General features: G+C 47.7%; 1 protein-coding gene across 1 annotated transcript in view; it reads left to right on the top strand.

The window, feature by feature from the left end:
* Positions 1 to 16,931: 16,931 nt before the first annotated feature.
* LOC144891036 (uncharacterized) overlaps positions 16,932 to 22,406 on the top strand; it is a 66,970-nt gene continuing 61,495 nt past the window's right edge. The window contains exon 1 of the mRNA XM_078773287.1: positions 16,932 to 16,986. The gene's annotated coding sequence lies outside the window, so the exon portion shown is untranslated. The remainder of the gene's footprint in view (positions 16,987 to 22,406) is intronic.

Below are 22,406 nucleotides of genomic sequence, written 5' to 3'. Positions count from 1 at the left end.
AAATACTTTTGTCAATTTCAACTTATTTTTGGAGAAAATTGGGAGTTATTTGAAAAAAGTGCAAGGGTGCCAATATTTTTGGCCATGACTGTATATACACTGTTACGTTTAATTTAATGTTTTATACAGTGAAGAAAACAAAATGTAACGAGGTCAATTGATCTTTAAGCTCAAGAAACGGCAGCAAACAGTGGCTGTACTTATTTATAACTTTGTTTGTACAAATTATGACTGACAATGAGCAACTAATATTACTAACCTGGCTTTACGAACAGCATTTTTATAATACTTATAAATATGCAGCATTCTAATTTTTCGCATTCCATTCTTGTTTTGCTGCTGAACACTTTCGCAACCTGTTTGATTAACAGCTGGTCATGTTCTCTTGTGAATTGTCAGTGCTTCCACAATAACACTTAATACAAGATCGAAAGCATTTGTTGGGCCATCTTATCAATCTACTCGATCATACACATTCATCCCTTGACCCAAAATGACATTTTATGAAATTGCTTGAATACATGCTCTCAAGTATTTTTATATGACCACAAATTATTTGGGGTCCATATTCCTCAAGGGTCTTATTAGTCTCGCCCCAAAGGGGTTCCGAGATTATTGTAACGCCCTTGTGTTTATCTGTGTGTCTGTGTGTCTTTGTCTATAATATATATTTTCACTTTAAAAAAAAATAATTCTGCGACCGCTTATCTGATTGACGTGAAACTTTAAACATAGGAGGAACTCCCAATGGTGAATATTTTGTTGATAACTCTGACATAAGTCACATGCTATGGCAGCCATATTGTATGAAAACAAAAAGATGGGAGATATTCTCTGATACCTTTCAACGAATTTAAAAAAATACATTTAGCATATGTCATCAACTCCTCAATGAGTAAATAGGGTGATAATGCTGATCTCATTGGTGAAGTGGTATTCCAGCCATAATTGGTTGAACCAAAATCCTTATTCGAAACATCATATATCTGATCTACAACCCAATGCGAGTAAAGAATTAAATGAATAATGTCATTGAACAGGTGGTTTGGTGGCCATACTTGATTGAAAATAAAAACATAAAAAATCTTCTTCTCCAGAACCGCTTAACAGATTCATGCAAAACATCATACGTATGACCGACTAGCCATGGGGAATATACGCTACATGGCCAAAAGTATGCGGACACCCCCTTCTAATTAGTGGATTCGGCTGTTTCAGCCACACCCATTGCTGACTGGTATATATAATCAAGCACACAGCCATGCAATCTTGAGGGAGGGAGGGGAGGGGGGGGAGGGGCAGGGGGAGGGGAGGGAAGGTGTGGATGGTGGGGGGGGGGCAGGGGGAGGAAAGGGGTGGAGGGGGCAAGGGGGAATGGGGGGGAAGAGGGAAGGAGGGGAAGGGGAGGGGGGAAGGAGGGGGGAAGGAGGGGGGTCTGGCGGCGAGGATGGAACATCACGTGATCGCTCTGAGTGAATCAGCGAGCTACTCTGGCACAGGCTGAGATTCAGTGTTTAATGTTCCTCGCTGAAATGTGCTAAGTTAAATATGAATAAAAATATGGATCTCATCATCGGAGGTCATTTTTAGGTAGGCCATGTCCTTCCCGGGCCCAATGGCCATGTCTATGCCAAAAATCAAATACGTGAGCGCGTCTGGCGGCGAGGATGGAACATCACGTGATCGCTCTGAGCGAATCAGCGAACTGCTCTGGCACAGGCTGAGATTCAGTGTATAATGTTCCTCACTGAAATGCGTTACGTTAACTATGAATAAAAATATGGATCTCGTCATCGGAGGTCATTTTTAGGTGGGCCATGTCCTTCCCAGGCCCAACGGCCATGTCTATGCCAAAAATCAAGTACGTGTACGCATCTGGTGGCGAGGATGGAATATCACGTAATCGCTCTGAGCGAATCAGCGAGCTGCTCTGGCACAGGCTGAGATTCAGTGTATAATGTTCCTCACTGAAATGCGCGACGTTATCTATGAATAAAAAATATGGATCTCGTCATCGGAGGTCATTTTTAGGTGGGCCATGTCCTTCCCAGGCCCAATGGCCATGTATATGCCAAAAATCAAGTATGTGAGCCTCTCCGTTTAGGAGTCTAAAGGTAACACACACACAAACTGTGTTTTATTTTTGTAGATAGATGTCAAAAGTCAACATAGGCTGAAGGTCAACCACTTCTTCAAATTTCTAAATTCCTCAATTTCCTTCTGATTGACTTGAAATTTGAATAGGATTTACATATTGGCTAACTGAATTCAACTACCAACTATTTTTGAGATCAGCGTAGGCCAAAAGGTCAACATAGGCCAAAGGTCAACCACTTTTTAAAAGAATTTCTAAAATCTCCAATTTTCATCCGATTGACTTGAAATTTGAAAAGGATTTTCATTGCATTGAACTGAATTCAACCACCATCTATTTTTGAGATCAGTATAGACCTAAAGGTCAACATAGGCCAAAGGTCAACAACAATTTCGAATTTCTAAAATCCTCAATTTTCATCCGATTGACTGGAAATTTGAATAGGATTTACATATCGGCTACTGAATTCAACCACCAACTATTTTTGAGATCAGCATAGGCCAAATGGTCAACCACCTTTTTCAAATTACTAAAATCCTCAATTTTCATCCGATTGACTTGAAATTAAAATGATATTTTCATATCAGCGAACTGAATTCAACCACCAACTATTTTTGAGATCAGCATAGGCCAAAAGGTCAACAAAGGCCAAAGGTCAACCACTTTTTTTCGAATTTCTAAAATCTTCAATTTTCATCCGATTGACTTGAAATTTGAATAGGATTTTCATAGCAGCTAACTGAATTCAACCAACAACTCTTTTTGAGGTCAAAAGGATGCTCTACTGAGTGCCATTCTACTTTGTTCTGTTTTGCCAAGTGTCGCTCTATGAGTGATTTTTCATCTGTCTGTCGGTCTGTTTGTGAACAAGATATCTCAAAAAGTTGTGGACGGATTCAAACGAAATTTGGCAGAGAGGTAGTGTATGTGACACAGACGAAATGATTAGATTTTGGTGAAGATCCGATTCGGATCTGGCTACTAGAGTTTTTAAGTGATTCTTCACCATTGGGAGATAGGGCCAAAAACGATACATAGCAGGATATCTCAAAAGGTTGTGGACAGGTTTGGACGAAACTTGGTGGAACGGTTCGGTGTCTGACAAGGACGATTCAATTCGATTATGATGAAGATCTGAATATGGATTCGGAAAAGAGAGTGATTTAAGTTTTAAGTGATTCTTCACCATTGAGAAGAGATTGGGCGAAAAGCGATATAAAACATGATCTACTACAAGAACGGCACTCAGTAGAGAGCATACCTGCGCCTGGTGAACAGTTTACTTTTTGTATCCCACTGATAGGCCGGATGTGGAATCGGCTTGTTCTTGTCACCGACCAACTCGTCCACCAAGTTTCGTCATAACTCGTTCATGACTTTTTAAAATATCATGTTGGATATCGCTTTTCACCTGATCTCTCAATGGTGAATAATCATTTCGAAATTAAATAACGATTGTAGCCGAATCCATATTCAGATCTTCACCGAAATCGAAACGAATATTCCTTTTCGCACACACAACCTTCTCCACCAAGTTTCGTCCAAATCCGTTGACAACCTTTTGAGATATCCTGCTCCATGTCGGTTTTGGCCCGATCACCCAATGCAATGGTGAAGAATCACTTAAAAAATTATAGTAGCCGGATGCGGATGGTCACCAGATTTAATCATTTCGTCCTTGTCACATTCACAACCTCTCCACCAAGTTTCGTCCAAATACATCCATAACTTTTTGAGATATCCTGCTATGTATTGTTTTTGGCCCTATCTCCCAATGGTGAAGAATCACTTAAAAATTAAATAATTCTCATATCCGAATCCATATCCAGATCTTCACAATCAAATCATTTCGTCCTTGTCACGTACGCTACCTCTATGCCAAATTTCGTCCGAACCCGTCCACAACTTTTCGAGATATCTTGTTCACAAACAGACCGACAGACAGACAAGTGTGAAAACGCAACCTCCATCCACCCTTGGTGGCGTAGGTAACGAGAATGTCCATTATAAACTAGAGAGCATACCTCGGCCAGGGTGAGCAGCTTACGTTTTGTAAGTTGTAAGTTTTGTAAATGACCTCTGTTAGGTCAGATCTGTAGGCGGAACTGACGCAAAATCTAATTGGCTTGTTCTTGTTGCCGAACCAAGTCATCCACCAAGTTTTGTCATAAGTCGTCCGCAACATTTTGAAATAATTATCATCCTATGTATCGTTTTTGGCCCCATCGCTCGATGGTGAAGAATGAAAAAAAAAACTATATCCGGATCTGCACTGGCGGATCCAGGGGATTGGGGGGGGGGGGGGGTGGGGGAGGAGTGCAGGGGTGCGCACCCCGTCCGCACACTTCGGAATTTCAATGATAAATTATAAGCTATGAATATCCTGGAACGGCCCTCGTGTCCAGATTATTTTGATAAAGGAACGTTCCAAGCAGCTTTCCAACGATCAGAGGTTACAGACACGGACACACACACACACACACACACACACACACACACACACACACACACACACACACACACACACACACATGCACACACACACACACACACACACACACACATACATACACACATATACACACACACACACGCGCACACACACACACACACACACACACACACACACACACACACACACACACACACACACATTGCATCAATTTAAGCAGAAGGAACAGCTGGGTCAGTCGGTGCACCAGTTCGTCGATCTGGGTATTAGTCATCGCGAATCTGCTGAACTGATGAACCAGCGAAGAACGCAAGGAACTGCAGAAACTTCCAAGAACGCACGAAATACCATTTCTGACGATCATTTTTTTTTTAATTTCCTGGGGGAGGACCCCCGGACCTCCTCTCAGCCTCCCCCCTCCAACCCCCCCAAGGGCAGATCCGGAACATTTTTAGGGGGAGGGGGATTCACTTGAGGTTAAAATATTCACAGATCGCAAAATCTCCCAGCAAGCCTCATTCAAGTCAATGTATTCATCTTCTATATTTTTTTTACTTAACAATATTTATCAAAAAGATGTAAAATGTCCATATTTTACATCAAATCTCAACACTGCGTATCAGGAATTAACACAGAGCGAGAGGAGAAAAGTAACGTGGATTTGATTCATTGCTGCGTGAAAGAAAAAGATGCGCGCGATGCAAACATACCTCCACCAGGTTGAACAGTTTACCTTTTGTATCGCACTGATAAACATAAACCGGATCTGGATTCGAATCTTCGCCAAAATCGAATAATCTCTGGCGCAGTTAGCACTTTCTCCAATGTTACAACTAAATAAATAAACTTTTCTTACCGAATAATTTCACGATGGGTGAGAAAATTTCACTATGGGAGAGGCTCCTTCGGAAGAAAACATGAAGGAATATAGTTACACTGCACTGCAGCAGGAATCTCTCACCTGTATCACACTTTCAGTATTCACGAATCACATAATACATTTTTAGTGCATGCGTGCACCGTGCACTCTGTGCTTGGACCAATGAAATCCAGCACGACATGCACGAGCGATGCCGCTCTCTGTTATTAAATAATTCCCACGAGCGCAATGGCAATTTAAGAGACTAGGGCATGCCCGTACTATATATATATCTAAAATTATATCCCCCCCCTCTATTTACATGAAATGGTTTGGTTCATGAAATGTTTTGGTCCATTCGCAACGCCAAAGCGAACGGGGAACGCTTTACATGAAATGGTTTGGTTCATGAAATGTTTTGGTCTATTCGCAACGCCAAAGCGAACGGCGAACGGCTTGCGAGTACAGTGACAACCCCCCCCCCTCTATTTACATGAAATGGTTTTAATTAGTTTTAAAACATAGTTTAACGCCAACATAGCGGCAACATAGTTTGCCAACGTGAAATAAATGAATACGCTCTCAAATGTGCCGTCGAGGCAGAGTGTGTTCGCCACGTTCGGCACACGCGATAGCTCGCTGCTCTCTGATTGGTTGAATCGTTTTTTGGACATAGCTCGGTAAGTAATTGTCCGATTAATTTAAAACCTTGAAAAGGCACATCCTCGGGTCCCCAGCAATATACCTGGCAAGTTTCAAGTATATCGGACCGGTAGTTGTCGAGAAACAGCGGTCGCATACACACACACAGACAGAGATTAGTGGAATTATAGATAGACTAGGGCATTGCCCGTACGTGGGTGCCCGTTCCTTGCCAAAAAAAAAAAAAACGCTACCCGTACGCTCTACCCCGCCCGTACGCCCGTAAACAAAAAAAACAACGCTCTTCGCTTCCGCCCTTCGCTCTGACTGAATTGGGAGAAATAATGCGCATATGAAATCGAGAAATTATTATTTTCTCCGGAAGAAATCGAATTACGAACCGTACCGTAATGGCGGTCAGCTCGTAACGCGCTCACCTCCGCTCGTTCTCACATCGGCCACGCCTACGCAACAAAGCGTTCTGTGATTGGCTGCCGGAAGTGAAGTCTTCACTGTCCGGAAGTTCGCAAATCGTCGCAGTTACGATGAATCGTTTTAATTTAATCGCAGTTTGAATTCGTTTTAAAACATAGTTTAACGGCAACATAGTTTTCCAACGTGAAATAAATGAATACGTTGTCAAATGTGCCGTCCGAGGTAGAGTCTGATCGCCACGTTCGGCACACGTGATAGCTCGCTGCTCTCTGATTGGTTGAAGCGTTTTTTGGACATAGCTCGGTAAGTACTTGTCCGATTAATTTAAAACCTTGAAAAGGCACATCCTCGGGTCCCCAGCAATATACCTGGCAAGTTTAAAGTATATCGGACCCGTGGTTGTCGAGAAACAGCGGTCACAGACAAACAAACACACAGACACACAGACACACAGAGATTGCTGGAATTATAGATAGACTAGGGCATGCCCGTACTATATATATGCCCGTACTATATATCTATCTAAAATTATATCCCCCCCCTCTATTTACATGAAATGGTTTGGTCCATTCGCAACGCCAAAGCGAACGGCGAACGGCTTGCGAGTACAGTGACAATCCCCCCCCCTCTATTTACATGAAATGGTTTCGTCCATTCGCAACGACCACAGAACCCCCCCCCTCTATTTACATGGAATGGTTTGGTCCATTCGCAACGCCGGCACACGCGATCGTTCGCTGCTCTCTGATTGGTTGAATCGTTTTTTGGACATAGCTCGGTAAGTAATTGTCCGATTAATATGAAACCTTGAAAAGGCACATCCTCGGGTCCCCAGCAATATACCTGGCAAGTTAAAAGTATATCGGACCCGTGGTTGTCGAGAAACAGCGGTCACAGACAGACAAACGTACAAACGTACAAACGTACAGAGATTACTGGAATTATAGATAGATAACTTATTTGGGAAAAGTTAATATTGATTTATACATAAATTAGATGATGTATTTGTCGAACATCCCGCATCTGGGTCTGTGTGGATTGTACAGTGCTGTGCATTACAATGTGAGTACATCTATAAAGTATGTACAGTGCTGTGCATTACAATGTGAGTACAGCTATAAAGTATGTACAGTGCTGTGACATTCCAATGTGAGTACATCTATAAAGAATGTACAGTGCTGTGACATTACAATGTGAGTACATCTATAAATTATGTACAGTGCTGTGACATTCCAATGTGAGTACATCTATAAAGTATGTACAGTGCTGTGACATTCCAATGTGAGTACATCTATAAATTATGTACAGTGCTGTGACATTCCAATGTGAGTACATCTATAAATTATGTACAGTGCTGTGACATTCCAATGTGAGTACATCTATAAAGAATGTACAGTGCTGTGACATTCCAATGTGAGTACATCTATAAATTATGTACAGTGCTGTGACATTCCAATGTGAGTACATCTATAAATTATGTACAGTGCTGTGACATTCCAATGTGAGTACATCTATAAAGAATGTACAGTGCTGTGACATTACAATGTGAGTACATCTATAAAGTTTGGACGACAACATTTATAAACTAGCCGGGGAATGATTGCTCGGCCCTCGGAGACGTGATTTTATGTTAAACTAGCATAGAGCAACGCATTTTATGTTATACTAGCATAGAGCAACGCATTTTATGTTATACTAGCATAGAGCAACGCATTTTATGTTATACTAGCATAGAGCAATGCATTTTGTGTTATACTAGCATAGAGCAACGCATTTTATGTTATACTAGCATAGAGCAACGCATTTTATGTTATACTAGCATAGAGCAATGCATTTTATGTTATACTAGCATAGAGCAACGCATTTTATGTTATACTAGCATAGAGCAACGCATTTTCTGTTGAACTAGCATAGTGCAACGCATTTTATGTTAAACTTGCATAGAGCAACGCATTTTATGTTAAACTAGCATAGAGCAACGCATTTTATGTTATACTAGCATAGAGCAACGCATTTTATGTTATACTAGCATAGAGCAACGCATTTTATGTTATACTAGCATAGAGCAACGCATTTTATGTTAAACTAGCATAGAGCAACGCATTTTATGTTAAACTAGCATAGAGCAACGAATTTTATGTTAAACTAGCATAGAGCAATGCATTTTATGTGATACTAGCATAGAGCAACGCATTTTATGTTATACTAGCATAGAGCAACGCATTTTATGTTATACTAGCATAGAGCAATGCATTTTATGTTAAACTAGCATAGAGCAACGCATTTTATGTTATACTAGCATAGAGCAACGCATTTTATGTTGTACTAGCATAGAGCAACGCATTTTATGTGAAACTAGCATAGAGCAACGCATTTTATGTTAAACTAGCATAGAGCAACGCATTTTATGTTAAACTAGCATAGAGCAACGCATTTTATGTTATACTAGCATAGAGCAACGCATTTTATGTTATACTAGCATAGAGCAACGCATTTTATGTTATACTAGCATAGAGCAACGCATTTTATGTTAAACTAGCATAGAGCAACGCATTTTATGTTAAACTAGCATAGAGCAACGCATTTTATGTTAAACTAGCATAGAGCAACGCATTTTATGTTAAACTAGCATAGAGCAACGCATTTTATGTTGTACTAGCATAGAGCAACGCATTTTATGTTATACTAGCATAGAGCAACGCATTTTATGTTATACTAGCATAGAGCAACGCATTTTATGTTAAACTAGCATAGAGCAACGCATTTTATGTTAAACTAGCATAGAGCAACGCATTTTATGTTATACTAGCATAGAGCAACGCATTTTATGTTATACTAGCATAGAGCAACGCATTTTATGTTATACTAGCATAGAGCAATGCATTTTATGTTATACTAGCATAGAGCAACGCATTTTATGTTATACTAGCGTAGAGCAACGCATTTTATGTTAAACTAGCATAGAGCAACGCATTTTATGTTAAACTAGCATAGAGCAACGCATTTTATGCTAAACTAGCATAGAGCAACGCATTTTATGTTAAACTAGCATAGAGCAACGCATTTTATGTTAAACTAGCATAGAGCAACGCATTTTATGTTATACTAGCATAGAGCAACGCATTTTATGTTAAACTAGCATAGAGCAACGCATTTTATGTTAAACTAGCATAGAGCAACGCATTTTATGTTAAACTAGCATAGAGCAACGCATTTTATGTTATACTAGCATAGAGCAATGCATTTTATGTTATACTAGCATAGAGCAACGTATTTTATGTTATACTAGCAGAGTTACCGACCCGGCGTTACCTGGAAAATAAAGTCAGTCCCGCAATTTAGTTTTGATATTCTGTTTATTATACTCTTCTGTTAAGTAACACAATATTCTTTCAGCACTTCATGATAAAATACATTTTTTGTTCTTCTGCTAGGTGCGTGGACAATTTATAGTCAGAGGAAGCCACGCCTCTTGGGCACGTCCCGCTGCCACGCCCCTTGGGCACGTCCCTAGTCTAAATCTGATGCACCCATGTTTCTTCTCGTGAAAAGTTACCCTCCCATGGTCCTCTTCTTCCCTCCCTAAGTCACTTCCTTAGGCTGTCCATGAGGCACAACCGAACCAACAGACGTTCACAAATAGGGATAGGGATTCGAGGAGAAAGTGGGGGGGGGGGGGGGATCAGAGCCGCAGATAGAGATAGACCCGTATATAGAGCCGTCTCTATCTACAGCTCTGGGGGGAATAAACCCTCCTCGTCAAAAAAGTGGGGGCAATTGTCCCCCCTCCCCACCCCCCGTCCCCCACCCATCGACGCCAATGCCGGGTGCTGTTAAAGCGCGGCATTACGCGCGCTGCTTGTGAGCAAGGAGGAAGCGGACAAGCGGTAACATATAAACGTCTTTATTGTAAGACTACACTGTAACACTGAACTGCTCCGGGCTGGTCGCCCGGTGTATATCATGAGGCCACGCCTACCCCTCGGGCGTGGCCACCGCCCACTTGGTGCGTGGAATGATGTCACCACGCCAGTGGGCTTTTGTGTCCGCCACACACGCCCCCCCAGAATTCCCGCGCACCTGGAGGGCCAGTTTGCGGGGCAGACGAATGACCCGGCCAAAGCGCCCCCTGGCGATCGGCGGCATCCGGGGTGCAGGGATGCCAGGTGGGATGCCCCTGGCTGCCCCTGGGATGGGTGCAGGACCGGGGGGCGGCGTGGTGGCGGGGCTGGGCGGTGCCGGGGGTCCGCCCGCAGGAGGGCGGCCCCGACGTGGGGGTCGGGCCACTGGCGGTGGATGGTCCACATCGAGGTGGGCCAGCTTGACGCGGTCTACCGAAACGCGGTCAGGAGTACCGCCGATGTCCAGGGTGAAGTGCTTCGCCCCGGTCTCCAGCACGCGGAAAGGCCCGTCGTACGGGGGCCGCAGTGGTGTCCGATGGGCATCGTGGTGGACGAAGACGTACTCCGCCGTGTGAAGCTCCGGGGCGACGTGCGTCGGTGGGTGCCCGTGGCATGCCGTTGGCACCGGGGCGAACCTCTGGGCGGTCTCTTGCAGAGCGGAGCGCTGCTGTGCCGCGGACCATGGTGCTGTGGAGTCGGGGAGGAACTCGCCCGGCACCCGCAGCGGTTGCCCGAAGACCAACTCCGCCGCGGATGCGCGCAGGTCCTCCTTGGGCGCCGTCCAGAGGCCCAGCAGGACCCAGGGGAGCCTGTCGACCCAGCCGCCGTCGCGGAGGGTGGCCCGGAGCGCGGCCTTCAATGAGCGGTGAAATCGCTCACACAGGCCGTTAGCCTGGGGGTGGTAGGCCGTGGTTCGGTGCAGCCGGACCCCGAGCCCCTGCGCAACTGCCCCCCAGAGCTCCGAGGTGAACTGGGGGCCGCGGTCGGATGAGATGTCTGAGGGGGCGCCTAACCGGGCGACCCAGGTGGCGATGAAAGCCTGCGCGACATCGGCCACCGTTGTCGACGCCAAGGGCACGGCCTCCGGCCACTGGGTGGTGCGGTCCACCATGGTGAGGACGTAGGTGAAACCCCGCGAGGGGGGCAGAGGTCCCACCAGGTCCACGTGGACGTGGTCAAACCGGCGTTCCGGCACCGTGAACGGGGCCAACGGGGCCTGGGTGTGCCGGTGCACCTTGGCGCGCTGGCACGCGAGGCACGTCCTGGCCCAGCCGCGGATGGCCTTCCGGAGGCCATGCCAGACGAACTTGTCGGCGATCAGCCTTTGGGAGGCCCTCGCGCCCGGGTGGGACAGGCCGTGGATGGCGTCAAACACCTGGCGCTGCCAGCCCGCGGGCACGATGGGGCGAGGACGCCCGAGGGAGACGTCGCACAAGAGGGCCGCGCCCGCGCCGTCGAACGGCACCTCGGTGACGCGGAGGCCCATGACGGTGGTCCGCAAGGCCTGGACGTCGGGGTCAGCGGCCTGGTCCGCTGCCATCCGGGCATAGTCGATGCCGAGGTGGACTGCGTGGGCGACGGCCCGGGAAAGGCAATCCGCCACCGGGTTGTCCTTCCCCGCGACGTGCTGGATGTCCGTCGTGTACTCGGACACGGCCGAGAGGTGACGCTGCTGCCGGGCCGACCACGGCTCGGTGACCTTGCCCATCGCGAATATCAGCGGCTTGTGGTCGACGAAGGCAGTGAACGCCCGGCCCTCGAGCAGATGGCAGAAGTGCCTGACCGCCAAGTGAAGTCCGAGCAACTCGCGGTCGAAGGTACTGTAACGGCGTTCGGGCGGGCGAAGCTGCCGGCTAAAGAACGCCAGCGGTTGCCAAGCTCCACGCACCCATTGCTCGTGCACCGCGCCCACCGCGTAGTCCGAGGCATCGGTGGTGAGGGCGATCGGTGCATCGGGCGCCGGGTGCGCGAGCATGGTGGCGTTAGCCAAGGCGAGCATCGCGCCCGTGAACGCCGTGTCCATCTGCTCGGTCCAGGTGACGTCGCCTTTGCCTGGCTTACCTCGGAGAGCTTCGTGCAGGGGGCGCAGGAGCTGGGCGATACGGGGCAGGAACCGATGGTAAAAGTTCACCATGCCCAGGAACTCCTGCAGCCCTCTGATCGTGCGGGGGCGCGGAAACCCCTTCACTGCCTCCACCTTGGCCGGCAGGGGGACGGCTCCGTGCCTGGTGACACGGTGCCCCAGAAAATCGATTGTGGCGGCAAGGAACCGGCACTTTGCGGGGTTCACAATCAGGCCATGCTGGCCCACGCGTTCGAAGAGCGTGCGGAGGTGGCGTAGGTGCTCTTCGCGGGACGCGCTGGCGACGAGGATATCGTCCAGGTAGACGTAGACAAAATCCAAGTCGCGCAGGATGCTGTCCATCAGTCGCTGGAACGCCTGAGCCGCATTCTTCAGACCGAAGGGCATGCGCAGGAACTCGAAGAGTCCGAATGGCGTGATGACCGCCGTCTTCGGGACGTCCTCCGGCCTGACGGGGACCTGATGGTAGCCGCGTATGAGGTCCACCTTCGAGAAGAAGGACCTGCCCGCCAAACGGGCGGAAAAGTCCTGAATGTGGGGGACGGGGTAGCGGTCGGGAGTCATGGCGTCATTGAGACGGCGATAGTCCCCGCACGGTCGCCATCCCCCGCCGGGCTTCGGCACGATGTGCAGCGGCGACGCCCAAGCGCTCTCTGAGCGCCAAACGATGCCGAGTCGCTCCAGGGTAGCGAACGCCGCTTTTGCCACCGCCAGCTTCGTCGGCTCGAGGCGGCGTGCCCGGGCGTAGACCGGTGGCCCGACGGTGGGGATGTGATGGGCCACCCCGTGCTTGACGGCCCCCGCCGAGAAGGTGGGCCGCGTGAGGGCCGGGAAGCCGGCGAGGAGGCGGGTGAATGCGTCCGCTGCCGGAAGCGTACAGACCAAAGTGGCCGGAACCGAATCGTTCGGCAAGCCGCTTGGCAAGCCGCTCGTTGAGCTGGGCAACGCACAAGCGAGCGAGCTGAACGTCTCGGCCTGGACAAGCCGTCTGCGCTTGACGTCGACCAGGAGCCCATTAGCGCACAGGAAGTCCGCGCCAAGCAGTGCCATGGGCACGTCGGCGGTGACGAACGTCCATCGGAAAACCTGCCCTCCAAACCGCAGAGAGAGGCAGCGTTTTCCGTACGTACGGATGGGCGTCCCGTTCGCGGGAAGCAGCGCGGGGCCCCCACCCGCGGCGTGCTTGTCTGACGTGCCGGCGGGAATGACACTCACCTGCGCTCCCGTGTCGCACAGGTAACGGCACCCGGAGAAGGTGTCCGTTATGAACAGCAGGCTGCTCGAACGGCCGGCGCTCATCGCCACTATTGAGCGCCGGCCCGGGCGTTTCCCGACCCGTTGAAGGAGCACGGCGGATGACACCGCCGAGCTTCGTGGCCGAACTTGGCGTGGAACCAGCACCAGGTGGTGGAGCTGGAGGAGCGCGGCTGGCTCCGCCAGGCCGGTGGAGTTGGCGGGTTTCCCCGCGGTGGCGGTTTTCGCCGCGGCGGTGGGCGGGGCGTGGCGGCGTTCACGAGGTGCGTATCAGCATGCTGCTGAACATCAGCGTGCTGTAGAAGCTGATGCTGTGGAACATGCTGCTGAACATCAGCGTCGAGGGCCGTGACGGCCACGCCGACGCTCGCCCGCGTGTCCGAAGCGGCGAAGTACCTGTCCGCCCCGGCTGCCAATGCTCGGGGTTCTGTTAGCTCGGTCCCGGCCAACGCGAGGCGAACCTGCGCTGGAAGTTGGCGCCGGAAAAGCGCCCGGAATAGCGAACCGGGGGCTTCGTCGCCCAACAGTGACAGCATATGGTCCATTCGGACCGACGGGCGCGTCTCACCGAGCTCGGGGAGATCCAGGAGGCGGTCGGCCCGTGCGTCGTCCGTGAGGCCGAACGTGGCTAGGAGTAGCCGCTTGAGTGCCTCGTACTTGTGGCCGTCCGGTGGGTGGCGAAGGACGGACACAACTCGAGCGGCCGTGCCGGGCCCGAGGGAGGCGACGACATGGCAGTAGCGCAGGTCGTCGTTGGTGAGGCGCCGAAGCTGAAATTGGGCTTCGGCTTGAACGAACCAGACTTCGGCCTGGGCCTCCCAAAATTCGGGAAGTTTAATCGCCATTGCCTTGTCGTTGGCCATTGCAATGGCGTCGTGTTCGGAAGGATCGCTACGGCAGATCCAACGTCGAGGGTCACCAGTAAAGCGCGGCGTTACGCGCGCTGCTTGTGAGCAAGGAGGAAGCGGACAAGCGGTAACATATAAACGTCTTTATTGTAAGACTACACTGTAACACTGAACTGCTCCGGGCTGGTCGCCCGGTGTATATCATGAGGCCACGCCTACCCCTCGGGCGTGGCCACCGCCCACTTGGTGCGTGGAATGATGTCACCACGCCAGTGGGCTTTTGTGTCCGCCACACTGTTATAGTTATTTGATATTTCACTACAAGCTTTATCTTTTTGGAAATGCCCCGATTTGTGTCACACGTATAGGAATTGTTATTTATTTTTTACTTACCTTTGTACAGAATATGTAAATATAAACGGCTCCTTCATTCCCTCCGCCACCAAAGGTGAATGGAGGTTATGCTTTGACCCCTGTCTGTCTGTCTGTCTGTCTGTTTGTCCGTTTGTCTGTCTGTCCGTTTGTGCACAGGATATCTCAAAAAGTTGTGGACGGATTTGGACGAAACTTGGTGGACCGGTTGTGTGTCTGACAAGCACAAATATATTAGATTTTGGTGAAGATCTGAATATTGATTCGGATATGAGAATTGTTTAATATATTAGGTGATTCTTCACCATTGGAAGATCGGGCCAAAAACCATTCATAGCAGGATATCTCAAAAAGTTGTGGACGGATTTGGACGAAACTTGATGGACCGTTTGGGTGTCTGACAAGGACAAATAGATTCGATTTTGGTGATGATCTGAATATGGATTCGGATATGAGAATTATTTAATACTAGGGCATGCCCGTACTATATATATATCTAAAATTATATCCCCCCCCCCTCTATTTACATGAAATGGTTTGGTTCATGAAATGTTTTGGTCCATTCGCAACGCCAAAGCGAACGGCGAACGCTTTACATGAAATGGTTTGGTTCATGAAATGTTTTGGTCCATTCGCAACGCCAAAGCGAACGGCGAACGGCTTGCGAGTACAGTGACAATCCCCCCCCCCCCCCCCTCTATTTACATGAAATGGTTTTAATTAGTTTTAAAACATAGTTTAACGCCAACATAGCGGCAACATAGTTTGCCAACGTGAAATAAATGAATACGCTCTCAAATGTGCCGTCCGAGGCAGAGTGTGTTCGCCACGTTCGGCACACGCGATAGCTCGCTGCTCTCTGATTGGTTGAATCGTTTTTTGGACATAGCTCGGTAAGTAATTGTCCGATTAATATGAAACCTTGAAAAGGCACATCCTCGGGTCCCCAGCAATATACCTGGCAAGTTTAAAGTATATCGGACCGGTAGTTGTCGAGAAACAGCGGTCGCATACACACACACAGAGATTACTGGAATTATAGATAGATATTAAGTGATTCTTCACCATTGGGAGATCGGGCCCAAAAACGATACATAGCAGGATATCTCAAAACGTTATGGACAGATTTGGACGAAACTTGTTCGACACGTTGTATGTGTGACAAGGAAGAATCGATTCAATTTTGGTGAAGATTCGGATCCGGCTAGTAGAATTTTAAAAGTGATTCTTCACTGTTGGGAGATGGGGCCAAAAACGATACATAGCAGGATATCTCAAGAAGTTGTGGATGGATTTGGACGAAACTTGGTGGACCGGTTGGGTACCTGACAAGGACAAATAGATTCGATTTTGGTGATTATCTGAATATGGATTCGGATATGAGAATTATTTATTTTTTAAGTGATTATTTACCATTGAGAGATCGGGTGAAAAGCGATGTATAACATGATATTTTAAAAAAGTTATGGACGAGTTATGAATAAACTTGGTGGACGAGTTGGTTGGTGACAAGAACAAGCCGATTAAATTTTGGTTGTTCCGAATCCAGATCCGGCCCATCAGTGGGATACAAAACGCAAACTGTTCACCAGGCGGAGGGTTGTATGCTCTCTTCTGAGTTCATTAATGGATTCCGTTTTTCTGTTACAGGGCCGAGTGAGAAGTGGGCGGGACATGATGAAATGTGGGCGGGACGGAGTGAGACGTGTGCGGGCCTTAGTGAGACGTGGGCGGGTCTTGGTGAGATGTGGGCGGGACCGATTGAGGCGTGGGCGGGACATGGTGAGACGTGGGCGGGACATGATGAAATGTGGGCGGGACCGAGTGAGACCTCAGCGGGACGTGGTGAGATGTGGGCGTGTCGGAGTGAGACGTGGGCGTGTCGGAATGAGCAGCAGGCGTTTTCGAGACAGAGATCTCGACAGGGTGTTGTCATGACGTTTGGCGTTACTCTGACAATTCAGGAATTCTCCACCCATCGAAAACATAGTTTCGTTTCCTTGTTGAAGCGACACAATCCTTCACAAATATATCATCTGATCAGGTAATATTGACATTCTAATTCCAATTATTCCGTGAAAAGTACGTTGTTCAGAGTTATTTAAAGTAATTAGTATTATCTTTGAGAGCCCCTGATGTTTTGCGGACATTATGTGATATCGTAGATGAGGCTGTCAAATCTGCGGTGATTTTCACGAGGTTAAAAACTCTGTCCTTTACCCTCCCTGTCTGTCTTCAAGGCGAAACCATCTCTTGTTTCTAGATATTAATTGTCTATGATATCAATTATGTGGTGTTAATTGTAAAACATCCTGTACGAATATTATTATTTATTGCAAATGTAGTCCTTTAGCATATTAACAAACAAAACAAATAGGCTATAAAGTGTGATGTTAAATCTCTAATGATATCAAAGGGAGGCGCAAAGTGCCCTCCCTTTGTATAAGGGATCGTTTCTCTGTATTCAGCTTTAACATAGAGACTGAAAATTCGTTTCTCGGCTTCTACTGGACGAATTCGGCCGCAAATTTCAGAAGTAAATGCTTTGTACATCGAGGTAATATGTTCCAAATTTCAGAAGTAAATGCTTTGTACATCAAGGTGATATGTTCCAAATTTCAGCAACGTCTGTTTCCACATTCTTGAGTTTTATTTAGAAAACCCTCCAAATCATGTTGGTGTCTGTTTGTCCTTACGTCTGCCAAAAATGTGTTGCCGCTCATATCTCAAGGGCTATACATTGAAATTAGCTGAAACTTGGAATATACTGTCGTATCCGTACCGATAAAGACCTGTCTCGGACGAATGACCAATCGAGCTTACCTCCGAGGCATTCAGTCAACTACGGGGGACCTTCTTTATACGCGTGAGGAGTAGTGGAGGGCAGTCTTACCTGCACGGATTTCCCGAGTCCGTGCGTGGGAAAACAGGCCTTGGTGCGCAGTCCTTTCACCCGCCAGCCGCAGACTGGTCCCCGAGTCCATGCACGCGAAAACACGCATTGGCGCGAAGCCGAGTTCACCGCCACCCATGAACGTGAAGCGAGCAGGCCCCCCTCTATCCTCGTTCCACGCTCCACAAAGCACCGAGGTCTCTCAGGCGCACCTAGTCGCCATGAAGTCAGCACCAATGAACCAGGGAAAGGATGCGTCCGCTATTCTTTAAAAAAAATTAAAACTAATTCAGACCAAGAGGAAGAATGTGTCTGCCTGCGATCACATCTACGAAGCCAGAGCCAAGAGAGAACACGAGCCGCGACTGTCTGCAGTAAAACCCAAAGCCAAGAGAAAGAAAATCCCGGGACTCAGTCTTTTTGTTCCCTGGTCTCCAACGTCATCCGATGACGTCGGCGCGTGCTCCAATCAGCAAGTCCATTTCATCGCTCCATCCTCGCCTGGACCAATCACCACCCCTCCCGCTGTCCCTGAAGATGACTCGGCTGGTGGCATCAGCGGCATTTGAATGTCCTGCTTCCGGTTACTTTTATATGGTGTTTTTAGTACAGGTGCGGAATGCATGGCGGGTGTCATGTGTGTCATAAGGAACAAAGGAAAAATCGCAGAGGTCATTTTTCATACAGGGGATTTATCCTTAGCCCCTACCTAATTAACATAGCCCCACCACTCGCCATGGGGACAAAGATACGCTCTTACACGACATCCGGTCTAACGTATTCCCTACTTAGGTACATGGAGGTTTCTTCTTTCTTCACAACCCTCGGAGCACACTACCTATACAATCCTACCTGGCGCTAAGGTATTTCCTTGCCTACCCCCCATAAACTTAACAATACATTGGCCAATAGGTCTAGTTCATGACTTTCGAAAAAAAGTCCACCTAAGTGCTACAGTTTTTAGCTTTAAAATTAAATATATATGAATATATATACATAAATATATATATATAAATATATCCACACTTTATAACTCTTCAAAATGTTATTACCCAAATCTAATGTGCTGGTTTAATGGCCTAACAGATAAGGCGTCAGACTCCAAAGCTGGGGAGTGTATGTTGAGTCGCATTTGAGTTGAACAATTTTTTTCTTCTTACTTTTTAAAGTATTTTATATCGTCTTGAATAATCAAAGGGAGGCGCAAAGTACCCCTCCCTTTATATGGGATCGTTTCTGTGTATGCAACTTTAACATGGGGACTGAAAATTCGTTTGACGGCTTCTTCTGGTATAATATATATATATATGTATATATATATATATATATATATATATATATATATATATATATATATATATATATATATATATATATATATATATATATATATATATATTGTTACTGACGCGGCTTTTAGATGTTATATTGACCGAGCGGTGGTGTATTTAACCGCGTCCGAACAGTTACTCCCCGATTAAAACCCGATTTCACCCGACGTTGACCAGATCGCCCCACGGATATTCAATCGGGAAATCTCTAAAGCGATCGCAAGAGAATGAAAAAGAAGAAGAAGAATACGGAGGAAGAACAGATTTATTATACACACACAAGCAAAGGATGGAAGAAACAGTGACACAGCGAATCCTTAACTTACACTATTCGTTTTTACTTAGCCCCAAGACAACGAGCAGGACAGGACGTTCACACTTACACAGGGGTGGTTCAGGCAGGTAAGGCTTGAGATGGAGGCAAGGTCGGGAGGCCGCCGGTCGCAATTCCTCGCGGTTTTGGCGGGAAACCCTCCGTCGCGTTCCACTGCGGGAGACGCCACGCGCTGGTTCGGCACACCTGCTCCTCTTCTTGGGGCGGGGCCGTCTCCCTCCTTTCAGCGCGTCTCTCCAAAGCTGGTCTCCTTGCCGAGTACCTCTCCTCTTTGGCTTGGAGCGTTTCGCATCTCACCGCCTCTCTTTGGTGCAGCCTCGTTGCTCCTCTCCAGGACTCCAGCTCATCTCCCATCTGGTAAAGCAGTCCCTTGCAGTCGCTTTTATCACCTCGGCCGAAATCAAGCCGCCGGCTCCGAGGGCACGCCTACCGGGTCGATCACCGCGGTGTTGATTGGCTGTTAGGGCCGGTTCACTCCTTCCCTCTTCTGACGAGGTGGAGACACGCCTTTCTTCTCCAACCTTACCTCGTGGCCAATGGTGGTTGAAGAGAAAAACCGACCAAAATGCGGAAGGCAAATGGAAGGGAGGTTTTGGGGAAATTGGAAGGGCCTACGCTTATTTTGTTTGATACAATGCAAAGTCAATCTAGTGGGAAAACACATACTTAGCCTACATGGAATAAGGAAATACACTATTTAAAAGATATATCGTGACCTGCGTGTATATTCCATGCAATTAACTAGGACGCTGACTGCGACCATTATTTACATTAACAGGGTGGTACCGTACGTTTGTAACGTTCACATTGTAACGTTTTCACATTCGTTACACTTCCTCCAAAATTGTTACACTTCTCAAAAACCGTTACACTTCTCAAATTCGTTACACACTTCTCAAAATCGTTACACACTTCTCAAAATCGTTACACTGCACCCCCCTTTCTTCAGGTCCGTCCTCGGACCTATTAAACTTTAACTTAGTGTGACACGTAGGTGTAATTCCCTCTACAATTAACCTGACCCTGAGTGTGACAATTTTAAAACACAAATAAGTATGTCCCCCTATTGCATTGCATCCTGTCTAACAGACTCAAGCCCACAGCTAACCGAATTACGGAATTATTCTCAAACTATACATCTACGGTGGGGAGCATTATTTACAATGACGTGATTTCTTATTTACAACGCAACCCAGGACCTGTGTTTTGTTTTTCTTTTTTTTTCTTTTTAGGGAACAAGAGAAAGAAATTCCTGTTGGGAGGGAGGAGACAGCACGCATTGCATCGATGCACCAGTACCAGTACCACCAAAGCACCCAAAAGCACCCAAACACCACAAAGCACCCAAAAGCACCATCCGGTGCGGTCACCATGGCTCATAATAAACACAACAAAAGAACTGGTGGTGGTCTTCTCTTTCTCTGCTGGGCCGATGTTCTTCCCGACGTCTTCTGGCTTCATGCGGCCTATTTGGACATAATAAAAAGCACAACTTGTGTCCATTTTTATTTAGGGCCTCAGGGGCCAACTAAGGGTGGTCCATCTGTTTGGCAGAGGTGCCACCTTACCGAGGTCCGCAAGCAAGATTCCCTGGCCACTATGGCCGGTTTCCAACAGAGGTGCCCTGCCCCAGAACCTGGGGTCCATCAAGTGGTACTTGGCCGCAGAACAGCGGTCCATAAAGTGGTACATCAACGCAATGCATGCTGGTTCTGGGAATCTCGGGCGCACAATGGCCACCTCACGCACGCTCCCATCGGCACCCAATGGCGCACAGGTCATGTGGGAGACAAAAGAAAGACAATTGAGCGAGGGGTAAGGTCACAAGGGTACACGTCAATAAGGCAATGCAAGGTGAAATGCGTACGGAGGCCGAAGTGAGAAAGCTCGTCCCTACCGTACGTCACCCCCCTGTCACCTACCCTACCCTTGTTCTCACCCCATATGTACAAAAATCTACACATTTACAAATTCGTCACTACTGTCACGTCTTCCCCATATTTCCCCTATACCAAATTCGTCTCCACAATCCCTTTACTTCAAAATTTGCCATCACCAAATTCATCATCAATCCTCATAAGGAGGCAGAGATGGAACATCAAAGCACAATGTCACACCCACGTCATGATGCGTCTCACAATCCAAACATTTGCATCATAAAAAAATAATCAAAACATGGCATGGTGTGGAGTACCTGTCACCTCAGGTGAGTGGATGCAGATGGTGCGAGGAGATCCTTCATCCTAACTATCCTCTAAATGACTTTAACACACTTTACACTACCCGGGGTCTTTCCCTGCCAATCCATTGGCCAACTTACACTATGGGTTCTAATAACCAATTCCCATTGCCCAACTGTGGTGCTTCTCAATTTGGGGTCTCACTCCCCCGATTCATCTCCCGGTGCTCTAGCACAATTTCTGGGCTGCGACGTGTACCTCTCCCAACAGGTCTACCCACCTGCACACCTCCACCACTGTAGTTGCCACCCGAGCTTACCTAGCTCCTCACCCTAACCTAACTAACTGGGGACAGCCCCTCTCCTGGCTCTGTCACCCCATGGTGCCCTCTGGCACTGGGCTACCCGGGTCCGTCCTCCGGATCCTCGGGCCCCATCCACAACAACTACTACCGGCTCCCAGAGCCCACCTGCGGCCTCACCTGGCCGACATCCTCACAGTGGTGGAGTGCCCAAACCAACTACACACACTAACAGGCTACACGCCCAGCCATTTCCACAACACCAACGCACCCATCCACATACCATTCTGTCACCCGCACCACAGATGCCAATATCCAACCACAATTTACCTGTACCCTCTACCTAACACTTACACTACCCGCCCCGGGTATCCGTGATGGGGGTCCACTCTTCCCCCATTCACACCTTCGCACCATCCACTCCA

The sequence above is a fragment of the Myxine glutinosa genome, chromosome 2, assembly GCF_964187855.1.
Source record: "Myxine glutinosa chromosome 2, kmMyxGlut1.1, whole genome shotgun sequence".
NCBI classification, from domain to species: domain Eukaryota; kingdom Metazoa; phylum Chordata; class Myxini; order Myxiniformes; family Myxinidae; genus Myxine; species Myxine glutinosa.
The sequence above is the reverse complement of the archived record's forward strand: the minus strand, read 5'-3'. Positions and strand labels throughout refer to the sequence as shown.